Raw genomic sequence first — 12698 nt, forward strand, 5'->3', positions numbered from 1 at the left:
GACCCTAACTCCACTGGGAACAATGCGTTGCAGTACAAGTATGACTTCTACTAGTGCTGAGAGGGTATAACACAGGTATGACTCCCACTAGGGATGAGAAGTCATAAGCTTGGGTGGAACGACCTGAGTACAACTCCACTGGGATTAATAGGTTACAGTCAGGGTGCAACTTCACTAGGGATAGCAGCAGTAGGACATGCACGGCCTTAGCATGGAGCGTGTGGCGATGGACTGTTTAGAACACAGCCGGTGCTGAGAACAAAGAACAATTCTTCTTGAAAACTCAGCCGGTGATGAGCCTTTTGAAAATGCAGCCGGCGCTGAGAACAACCACCCACTGTCTCTTAAAAACCCAAACGATGCTGAGGTTTAAAAAACGTAGGCGGCGCTAAGGGTGGTCGTGCTAGCTTTTAAACATAGTTGGTGCAGGATTGCTGAGAATGCAGCTAGTGCTACTGAAAAAACAGTCGACGTCGGGGTTACTGAAAACACTCCCGGCACTAGGTAGTGTTCGCGCCTTGAGCCGCCCCCGACTCGGTCCTGACCTCTGTCGCATAGGAATTCATGGGCTGTGGTAAAGCTTTCCTTGGGCCTCAAGATAGAACCCGACCTAGTCTGGTCCTTTGGCGTTTGGCCTCCCTGGACATGGCTAGCATTCCAAGTTTGCGAGGGGCATTTGAGGGAAGGCTCTGCCTATATAAAGGCGGTAGTCCCCTTTTTCACTTTTTCACCGAAGGTAAAAAACTTAAGGTAAAAAAATTTCGACATTGAGAAGGAGATTTTCGGTGAAAGCTTGGGTGAGTAGGCAGAGGGTTTCGGCAAGGGCAAACAGAGAAGACTGTGCCTTGCAAGAGTTTGCGGGCCAGGGCAGTGAAGCAATCAGGGAGCATGCCGAAGTTTTGCCAGAGTTGCAGGTGCTTGCAGTGAGAAAAGGGAGTCTACTGAGAAGAAGGGGAATTCTAGTCGTGGTTTTGTGAGTTCAAGAGAAAGGAAAAAGTGACGGCAGTGGTAGTAGTAGGCTATCCAAGGGTTTCTGCTAGTTTTTGTGGTTTTCCGATGGATGTAAGTGTTTTCATGGTGTATTGGGGCGAAGTTTACAGAGGATTTTTGGCAGTGGAGGAGAGTTTCTGCGAGAATCCAAAGGGTCAAGGGAAACGGACCGTTGCTGAAGCTGGACGGCTGTAAGGAAGGCGAACGGTTGTCATTCCGCAAGTGTGAAGACGTGTGTCAGGCTAGGACGTGGCGATAGTTGTCAGGCGGTGTGACAATGTTCAAGGTGACAGGATTGGTCCTCTGGAGACACAGCCGACGCTAAGCTCTTGTAAACGCAGTCGGCGCTGGTCCAGTGACTTAATAATTTTCATTCAGCAGTAAATCCTCGAATCTCTTTTTATAATGGATGAGTGTTCCTACCAATTTCCTGACATAAAGAACCTTCCAAGGGGAGGAGAAATCGTTACTCATGAATTTACCGGTGAGGCTTTAGTAAGGGGCGAGCTCATTTTGATGACAGAGCAGGTATGTAAACCAGAGTGGCCTCTCATTGTCACTTTTATCAGTGACCCAGTTCGTTTTGAAGTCCAAGAGGACAATGACGGCAATGTTAGTATTGAAGAAGTGGTGGCGCTCCTTCATTGTATGCACAGGAACATAGCTTTTGGGGAGAACTTACCCACCCTAGGAAAGCGAATGGTGAAGATAGAGGGACTAATATGGTCAGGAAAAGGCCTTCGAATACAAGGGGAGCACCAATATTTAAAGGGATACTCTTCCTAGACTGCTAGTGTGTTGGTGTTGCACAACAACATTCTTGAACGTGCGTCCCTGTTAGCAGTGGTTCAATGTTGTTTACACTCCGATCTGTTTCAATCTTTGTGATGAGATTTGCTCAAATCTTAGAAAAAACTGAGTTACTTTTTGAAAAGGTAGAGAAAGTGTGGTCACTTGAACTATAGGCTCCGAAAAACTATACAAATCCGGTCTTTCTTGAGTCCACTGGCAGCACCAACTCCAAATCCGTATTTTGACAAAAAAATGCTTCTAAATTTAATTAAATCTAATGATGAATTAATTTTTAGAAAAAAATAAACTAAAACAGATAATTACATGAATAAAAACAAGCTAAATTAAACAAAGAATATACTTACCTCTAGTGACCCGAAACCCAGAGTTTCAGGCTTGGATCAGGCCGCTCTTTTGATTTACGCCTCTTTTCGATGCCTTTTCTTGCTAGAATTGGTAGATCTAAAGTTGTTTTTACCTAGATCTAGGGTCCCTAAGGCAGGGGGAAAAGCTAAAAAGCCTAGGTAGGGTCTACCTAGGCTTTTCTTGTGATTGGAGGAGAATTTCTTTAGTTTTTTAAAGGTTTTGGGATCTTCAGAGGTTGAATATGGCTTTTGAGATTTTCTCTATTTTTTTTGGATTTTTCCTAAATTTTTGGAAATTTTCTACGGGTTTTACTATTTTTTTGTATTTTTGGGCTATTTTTCTAATTTCGAGAATTTCTAAGGGATTTCTTTGTGGTTTCTGGTCTCTTTCTTTTGGGTTATGAAGGGGGTATTTATACAACTCCATTAGTGATTTTTCCTATTTTTTTGGAGGTTTTACTATTTTTTTGGATTTATCTTGAATTTTTAACCTTATCTAATTAAAGAAAACGTGTTTACAGCATCATCAGATGCGTTGTCTGCATCATCAGCCCACAGGGACCAAATTGTCATTTATTATATATTTTTATCCGTATTTACAATTCAGGCGATTCTTGGACAGTTGAAAAGATCTTGATCTCTACTTCAAATTGGGATAGGATTTGGGTAGTTTTGAGTTAATTAAATTGGGTCTAGGTTGCCTATGGTCTACTACGTTTTGTGTGGTCCTTTTTTACTAGAATTGAGGTTTTTGGGAGTTCTGAGAGGATGTCTACAGTTGCCCTTCTTTGGAATTCACTTGGGGCACCAAGTGAATGGTAAAGAAGTAGACACCTTAGACACGATGGGAAGGAAATCATTTTTCAAGGGATCATTCTTTTAAGTGACCAGTACCGTTTGGGTAGGTGGTAAACCGATGGATACTTTCAATCTGTAAGACATCGAACTGGCACTGCTATCTTTGATTTAGTGTGGTTGAGAGGTCTCCGACAATCAGGATCCGAAGTGACAGTCAACAGGAACCGTTCTCTCTTTGAGCCGATGACACTCCTTGATGTAGTCACTCCAATGTTACCTGGGAAGCTGCATGTGTAGTCATCTTTGACTTTAAACTGTTTTCTCAAGGTTTGATTTTCCAATCGAATGGGATGATGAATTTATGGCTAATTTAACTTCTTATTCGCCTTTGATTCTGATTATTGGGGTCCACAAGTTTAGGTTTTTTGGGACGCGAACCTATGGGTTGGTCTCTGTTTTCCTAAGGGTTTGCAAGCATGCCAATCCAGGATTAGGTGGTGGAGGACACATCATATTCAAGGCTCCATGAAACTCCTTCATTTTTTAAAAACATTTTAGAAGGTTTTGAAGATAGATTGAATTTTGAATAGAGACAGAGTTTCGGGCTACGTTTTAACCAAAGAAATTAAGGTTTTTGAAAACTCATGAAACACAAAGGGAAATTTTAAAGATGGATGAGAAATTTTGAAAAGCAAGTTTTTGGTAAGCAGTTTTAGGCTCGTGCTACCATGGAGGTCTCTCTTCTTCTTCTTCTTCTTCTTCTTCTTTTCATGAGCTTGTCGAGCCTCTATTTGGGACTTTCAGGACGAGGAATCACTAGGACTTCCTCATCTTCCAATCTTGGCTCTTTCTCAAGAAAACCGGTGTCTTGGATAATATGAGATGTGCCTCAGACTTTTCAAACTATCCTTGGACTTCCAATTTTGTCCCTCCACTACCATTCTTTTGAAGTTCAGAAAGTCGGGCCTCTTCAATTTTTACTTGGACTTATGCCTTCCTTTGCTTTTTGAACTATTCTGACTTGAGAAGATAAGAATTTTTGGAGATTTTGGAGAAGAGACGAAAAGAGAGAGAAGTTTTATTTTTATATCGCCCCGGGGTCCCTTTCAAGTGTTCAGCCCGGTAGCCTTTTTTCCAACGCTCGGGGTTCCTTTCGGATTTTCAGCCCGGCAGATTTTTTTTTTTTTTTTTTTTTTATATTTTTCTTCTTTTTTTTTTTCTTTCTGCCACTAGGGTTCCTTTAGAGTGTTCAACCCAGTGGCCTTTTTCCAACGCTCGAGATTCTTTTCTATTTTCCTCTTAGCGAACTTTTCTTTTTTTTTGTTCTTTTCTTTTGAAGAAGATGGAAACAAAGGAGGAGGAGAAGAGTTTGCAGCATTTTTTTTCCTTATTTTGGCACTTCATCCTAAAAAAAATAGATAAGAACTCGATTATCCTTCCTTCTTCCAAATGGCAGGGAGGTCTTAGTCTTGATTAACCTTCGATTTTCCTTGCCCCTAGTTGGTATCTGATACTTTCTTGACAAAAGTTGTCGAATCTTTATAGAATATTTCGTCCTTGAACTGCTTTACTCGATCTTTGATTTTCAGACTCAGAGTCACTCTGAGCTTTCTAATCCTTCAGTCTCTTGTTACATTGGCTAAGCTCATTTTTTTTCCTTGTTTTTTTTTTTTTTCTTCTTTAGAAGTAGTATTTCTTAAGGTACATAGCATTGATAGGATCATTTAGCTCTTGTCCTTCAAGGTTCCTGAGTTTGTAGGAATTGCTTGAATGGGTTTGGGTTATGACATATGGTCCTTCCCAATTAGGCTTGAACTTTCCTAATGGGTGATGATTCACCGTTGAACGAAATATTTTCTTTGGAACTAGATCCCCAACTCTGAATTCTCTGAGTATCACCTTCCTTCGATATGCTCGCTCAATTATGTGATGATAGGATATCATTTTGTCAGCTGCTCGTAGTCGTCTCTCATTCAGGGTTTCGAGAGTGGCTAGTCGGGCTTCAGCCTGTTGCTTGTAGTATGATTCTTGATGAGCTAGTACCCTAAGGGAGGATATTTCCACTTCGAATGGAAGTACTGCCTCCATGCCATAAACTAATGAGTAGGGATTCATCCATGAGGTTGTTTTCTCAGTGGTTCTATAAGCCCAGAGTGGAGCTTGTAATTTCTCATACCAATCCTTGACACCTTTCATGGTTCAATTGATGATCTTCAGGAGGGATTTGTTGGTCGCTTATGCTTGACCATTACCTTAGGGGTAATGGGGTGAATAGAACTTATGCTCGATTTCAAATCTTTTACACATCTTTGCTAACTTTTCATTTTTGAAGGTAGACCCACTATCAGTGATGATCATTGAAGGGACTCCAAATCTATGGATGATGTTGTTTGTAATAAATTTGGTTACATGTTGTCCTTCTTTTTTGATGAATGAAGTAGCCTCGGCCCACTTTGTGAAATATTCAGTAGCAATGAGGATAAACATGTGTCCATTAGAAGCTCTTGGTGTTATCATTTCAATTATGTCCAAGGCCCACACGGAAAATGGCCAGACTGGAGGTGTTGAATTGAGTGACATGGAAGGACCGTGTATGAGATCCTTATAAACTTGACACTTAGGACATCTCTTCACATACTTCCAACAGTCTTGGGCCATAGTAGTCTAGTAGTATCCTTGTCTTCAGACTTTCTGAGCTAGGAGTGCTGCCCCTGTCTGTCCTTCTTTGTTGTGCAGTTCATTGAGCACCGTCAATATACCTTAGGAGGATTCCTTCAAAGGACTTCTTATAGAGGATGTCGTCGTTGATCAAGAGTTTGATTGAGAATCTTAACCCGCCCTTGCTTCTTGGCTTTCGAGCCTACGCTTGTTGTTTTGCACTTGTAAAGCACTCTCAAATTCAAAGAGTGCTTTGCCACCCCCTAAGGAGGGACTTGATGTCTATGTGTAGCCTATGCAGAACATCAAAGCACTTTCTCTTAGCTTTTGGCCAGCAGCAAAAAGGACTCTTTACTACGTACTTGGTTTGGTTGGGCTTTGGCGTAGTGCTAACGACTGAACTCGTTGGGGCTCGTTGGCTACACATCAAAGCACTCGGTGACTTTGACAGAGGTTGCTAGTTGCTTGCCACTCGTTTCGCCTCCTTTCCTATTAAGCTCGTAAAATCCACTCGTTCTCGTTGACTCTATTGCTGTTTGATATTGTAAGCTCCTATTAAGCTCGTAAACTCCACTCGTTCTCGTTGCTCCACTCGTTCAAATGGCTAACCTTCACCACTTCAAATGGGCGCTTCGCCCCTATCCCTATTTTGTTGAATTAGAAAGAACGGGACAGAGGGATGAAAGACAAGGAAAGGGATTAGGTGGCTTTATGATCAGAGAAAGGGAAGGGGCGTGGTTGGTGTGTCACTGGGTCAGTGGGGGAACCCGTAGGAAGGGGGGTCGACCCGCCGAATGAACATCAGAAATCACCAACATTCAAACAAATGAAATCATGAATTGCATATAGAAACAAAACGATCCACTTCTATTCTCGGAGCTGAGGTTTAGAGAAGAATGGATTTTTTTTCCCTTTCATCCAGTGGTTAGGACATCGTCTTTTCATGTCGAAGACACGGGTTCGATTCCCGTAGGGGATAAGTATTCATTCCTGGCTGGCGGTATCATTGCTAAGTGATCGCTTGCTATTTGACTGGAAAAGGGGGTCCGGAAGCTTCCTCTCTCCCTATAGATGAGATGAGATCACCACTTATCAGTAATGGATTTCTTGGAATTCTTCTTTAGATGTCCTTTCATAGATTCTCGAACCTTCGACAGAAAGAATCTCCATGCATGTGTTCTTTCTCTCCTCTCGTCAGCCACACATCTCTTTTGTTTGCCCCTTTTTTTTGGCTTTTGGCCTCTGCATTTTGTTTTTGTTAGGCATTGAACCGCACTGGTTGGTGCTGAGCGGTGTCCTCCCCTCCAAAAAAAGGACCTTATACATAGTTCGGTCTATGGAGCCTCAAGCTTCAACCATGGCATGGCAGCAGTAAGTTGGCCCAGTCTCTCGCCCAGCCAAGTTGAAGCGTTCAACGATTCTCTCTTTCTTTCTTTTTCATAAAGCACTCTAGCAACGAGCAACCTATGTCATGCGAGAAGATGTGTAGCCATCAAAGCATTCGCTCCTATGGCAGAGGTGGCAACGAGCAAAGAAAGCCAGTGGTAGCAAGGTCAAACTATTTACTTAGAGTAAAGCACGAGTTTGATAGTGCTTTGCGTTTTTATTCCAAAGCCCTCATTAAAGAAAGGTACGATGCGATGCAAGAACCAAGCAACGGGAGAGCGCACTAGCGTGAAAGCTATTGCATGGTAGCCCATCTATTTTCTTGCTGCGCGCTAGTGCATATGGTTTCTTGCTGGGTAAAAAAGCATACCAAAGAATGCAAGCAAGAAAACAGATACGTTAGTGGCGCATTAGAGCCCTTCCTTCTTTCTTTCAAGCCAGCGAAGAAAACGGATGCGCTAGCGGCGTGTTAGCGTCCTTTCTTCTTGGCTTTCAAGCCTATGCTTGTTTGCTTTTTTCTCTTATGAAGCCCTCTAAAGCGAGTGCTTAGATGTTGCAAGCCCCAATTTGATGTGTAGCCTATGCAAAGCAAGCTAGTTGTAGCAAGGTCAAAGCGATTGTTGAAGAGGACTTTTCGCTCTCGCAAAGCACTCTCAAACAAGAGCTTTGCTTCACCATGTAAGCACTCTCAAACAAGAGCTTTGCTCGTTGCAAAAAAAGCCCCCTAAACAATTGGAAGCCTTTGCTACGCATCAAAGCATTAGCTTCGCCCTCACCGCAAAGTGATTGGAAGTGTAGCCTATGCGTCAAAGCACTCGCTCCTTAGGTGGTTGCTACCACAGACATGCTCATCACTTGCCCTGCTATGCACACAAGCAACTCACTCATTAGGGGGCTGCTACCACTGACTTTGCTTGTTGCTATGTGGAGTAGACTAAACGAGCTGGGGATGATCGAACCTCGGAGGTCTTTTCGTCGAGCATTTCACCCTCTTCACTTCTCTGTGCTCAGCGGCTCGTAAATAACCAATCTTTTATTTGTTGGGAGAACAGTACCAATGGTAGAACAATGGTCTCCAAAACCACAGGTTAAGGGTTCGAATCCCTCTTCTCCTGGTCCAACCTAGTGGAGGCCCCTCTTCTTCATTCCTCTGGGGGGAGTTCGCAACCAAAGAAGTGCTTGGACCGGACCCCTTTTTTTGTTATGGCCGAAGCCCTACCCTACAGCTAGTGCTAAAGAGTTATAAAACCAATGATAGAACTAAAACTAGTTATAGCTACTGGCTATTCTAAAGGGCAGGCCACCACCTATTTTGGATCTATTGAAGTAGTCTATGTAGTTAGATAGTGCAGCTACTTTTGTTTTAGTATGCAAGCCTTATGAAGTACGCATGCCTTTTTCATGTAAGTAGGGCGATCTGTTTGATAGTGACATAGGGAAACTACTCTTCTAAAGGGCTGGCAACCACCTCTTTTGGATCTATTGAAGCGCAACTTAGATACATGAGGCCTTATTCAAAAGGTGCTACTTAAACTATCTAACACCACTGAAAGATGACTACTTAAGATTCCAAAGGCGCTACTTAAACTATACAATAGAGTAAACCAAAGGTTCCCCTTCTAGCTTGAATCCCAGTGCCCTATTGAGAGTAACACTTCTATCCTATAGCCTTCTATGGTGAAGCACTTCTATAGCTATAGCTTTTTTTTACCTTCTTCTTTTTAGCTTAGTAGTAGAAATTGCCTTCTTCTTTGCTGCTATAGATGAAACGAAACCCTACTGAAGTACCATGGGAGAGCAGCCCCTCTTCCAATCTTCAATGGAATACTGGTTGTTCTTTACTAATATACCAAACGAATTCTTTCAAACCAAAGAGGTGGTCGCATAATTTATGGGCTAAGGTTAAGGTAGCCGAAGTCAGAAATAGTGCGCCTGTTCTGAACTAATATACCAAAGGCTTGCGATTGTCGGTAGCTTACAAATGAATGGCTAATTCAAGAGCTAAAAAGTAGGCTAATGCGGGTCTTCTTCTTTGGCTGCTACAGCGGAAACCTTCCAATCTTCATTCCTCTTTGGCTTTGAAGCTATAGCTACCCTCCAATCAAAAGCAGCTACAGCTACCTTTCAATCATTAGCTGCTACAACACACGGTTGCTATTAGCTTATTTACTTGAGGCATAGGCATAGGCGGGATAGGGATAGGGATTTTTTAGCATAGGGCTAAAAAGAACCTCTATAAGCCGTAGTACCCGTTGCTATTACTTCCTCTTCTTTACCATAGGGTAAGGGGGGCGGCTTTGAAGCTATAGAAAGCAAAAGGCTACTAGCTTTGTGATAGGAGCTTGCGCGTGGGCCCAAGCTCTATAGGAAATCAAATAGCATAGGCATAGCAGCGGCTACTCTTTTGCGCTAGGAGTTCTTTGATTGTTGTTTAGCTTTTCTTTATGAAAAGGAACTTCTTTGTGAGATGAACGTAATCTATATCTCTCCTTTCTTTGGTTAGGAACAATTCAATAGCTTTAAGGGCCTTAACATCGAATAGCATAGCGAGCGGCTACAACTTTCTTTCTAGTAGCTTCTTAGGTTCCATAGCTTTAGGAGCCGAAAAAGAAAATAGAATAGCTTAGCGGCTACAACTTTCTTTCTAGTAGCTGCTTCACTTTAAGAGAAATTTAGTTGCTGTAGAACCACATAGCTTGCTCCAAAGCTATTGCATTGATAAGCAGGGCTTTCCAAATAAAACAGGCAAGTTGTTGAATCCTTCGCAAATGTTGCAACTACTGAACGCCATTGGAGCAAGTGCAATTCATATCATACTTGTGCGAGCAAGTCATTTCTTACGTTCGCTCTAGTCAGCGATAGTTCTGCAAGGTAATTGCTCACGCGTTACTAGCTTTGCCTACTTGGTTGTACAGCTACTAAAGCTACGCTATTTTTCTATTCTACAGCATGAAATTGCTCCTAAAGAGAATTAAAAGCAATTAGATGCGGGTTGCTAAAGCTATTGAATTGCTCTGCTCCTAAGCCACTCTATTTTGCTATCTAGGATCCGCAACTATATGATATTAACCAACCTTACTGTAAGCTCCTCTCCTAAATATATTACTTCTAAAGTACTAGCAAGAGCTAATATCAAAAGCAAAGCTAGTAGCCAGCCGCTGCTATCTCTTCCTATATAGCTTCCAAATAGCCCAAAGCTAAAGACCTATCAATTCCTATAGGGCAACATCCGCGCCTATCTATATCTTTTTCAGTTATAGAGTTGTTTCAAATAGCCCTACGCTATGTCCTATAGAGCTTCCACCCTCCCTACGCAAAATCAAAGGAGCTATTAGCCTTAGCTGTAAAGGTAGGGGCAGGCAGGCTTATAGAGCTTGAAAAAAAAAACCCTCTGCTAAGGAGCAACTAGCAACGACAGCTAATACCCTTGCTCCTAAGAGAGCTTCTGCTTCAAAATAGTCATACACTAAAGCAAAGGAAGTACTAGCAAGAGTTAAGGTAGTTGCCCTAGATTGAGCTGTAGCAACTAGGAATTTAGCTTTCAAGCTTTGCATTTGGTTTAATTTAGCTATTTGATTGAAAGCCTGTACCATCTTGGAGCACTCGATTGAACTCACACAGGGAGCTGTCTGACCCAACGACGTTACAGGACGTCGATATTGGCCAATGAGGAGATTAGGCGACAGTTGAAAGACCTGCTCGAAAAGGGTCATGTAAGGCCCCTCTTGTGCCTCGTCTGTGGTCTTGGTAAGAAGGCTAGTGGCGCATTTGGATTATTGCACTCAACACAACATCACAGTAAAGAATTGCTATCCTTTACCAAGGATAGATGTTTGATTCGCATTTGACTAGTTGAGGGAGCCCGTTACTTCACCAAGATGGACTTGAAGTCAGTCGGGATACCCCCAAGTGCAAGTGGTGGAAGGCATTGGAAGATCTTGTTAAAGCCAAGGCAAGGGTTGTATGAATGGTTTCGGTCTGACCAACGCACCTGCACCCTTAATGCGGTTGTTGAATGGGCCTTATTTGGATGAATTTGTCAGGGTCAACAACAACATCTGGTTTATAGCAAGACCTGGGAGGAGCATTTGAAACATGTAGAGACTGTTCTAGAAGCTCTGCATGTGCACCAGACCCATACATAGAAGAGCCTGCCTGTTTGGGAGGAGGAGCTGGTATACTTTTGGCACATCATCGGCTCAGGAGGAGTCAAGACCTGAGAAGACGAAGTATGTTTGGGAATGGACAACCCTCAAGTCGCTGATAGACGTAAGGAGTTTCCTCAGCATGACCGACTCAAAGTACCTCCACACTAAAGATTCATAAAGAACTACTCCCAACTTGCGTATCCTTTGGTTGCAAAGCCCAGAAAAGAAACAGACGTTTGGGGCGAGGATCAAGAGCGTGCATTCCAGGCATTGAAGGATAAAGTCTGTGAAGCACCGGTTCTGGTAGACGTTCAAAAGCCGTTCAAAATCGAGACGGACGCTTCTGCTTATGCTTTGCGAGCTGTTGTATGGAAAGACAGCCAAGTGATTGCGTACCACGTTCAATACAGTCGTCTCCAACTATCCCACTTACACTAAGGAGACGTACATGATAGTGCAGGCTGTGAAAGACTGGAGGCACTATTTGTTTTGCTCGGGAAGGAGACGATTGTCCACTCTGATCACAAGCCCCCTCAGTATCTATAAAAGCAGTCCAAACTTCAGGAGGAGCGTCATATGAAGTGAGTTCAATTCCCGCAACAGTTCGAGTTAGTGACTAAGTACAAGAAAGGCCAACAAGGTTGCTGATTTTCTGCCTCTGCAACTATTGTTTCGACCACTTTCCTTGACTTCGGGCACTTTAGGCAGAGTATTAGGAGGGGCAAGGCATCTGGGAGAAGAAGACGGCTTACTAACAAAAGATGGAGGAGTATGTCAGGCAAAGAAAGGCGTCTCGCTGTCTTTCATGACGCTCACTCCTAAAGAGTTCGCTTCAACTTTGGAGTGGTGAAAACAAAGGCTCGCCTGAAAAGGCACTCTTATTGGCCCCTGATGGAAGTAGATGTCCAATGGTGAGAGGTTGTGCTCTATGCAGCACGTCGAAGCCATCCAACAGAAAATTAGGGCTTTATCAGCCTTTATCAAGACCTTCCAGGCCATGGGAAAGCTCCTCCATGGATTTTGTAGGAGGGGGAAGAACTATGTTTTTTCATAGTTGATCCTTCAAATTCAACAAGATGGCCATTTTTGTACCTGGATGGCCGAATTCTGCTTCCAAAATGTAGTGGTCTACTACGAACTTCCATCTTCAATCATCTTAGATCGAGCGGTTTCTCTCATCTAGCAAACTTTGTGGTCGTTAACGGGAACAAATAAGAGGAGCACAACACCCACAGACCGATGGCTAGACAAAGGTCACCAATAGAACCTTGGTTCAAATTTTATAAAAAGAATCGGGACCTGCCAAGTTTCTGGGATGAGTCCCTGCCGTTCATTCAACACAGCTACAACCGAAGCATGCATTCGTCGATTAGCAGAAGTGCTTTTTATGTTTTTTATGATGAAACCCATTCTCTTTTAAATTCCATCGCTCAAATTTCTTTCTTTCCCATTATCAAATTCTCTAGCAGGTCAATTCTCCTTCCATTCCGGGGGATCTATGTTGTTAACTTTGTTATGCTTTTCCTAGCTCTTAAGATGTTATGTTGTTCCTCAATATCAG

This window comes from Amborella trichopoda, chromosome 5 (genome assembly GCF_054954075.1).
Source record: "Amborella trichopoda isolate Santa Cruz 75 chromosome 5, AtrichopodaSantaCruz75HAP2 v2.0, whole genome shotgun sequence".
Taxonomy (NCBI): Eukaryota; Viridiplantae; Streptophyta; class Magnoliopsida; order Amborellales; family Amborellaceae; genus Amborella; species Amborella trichopoda.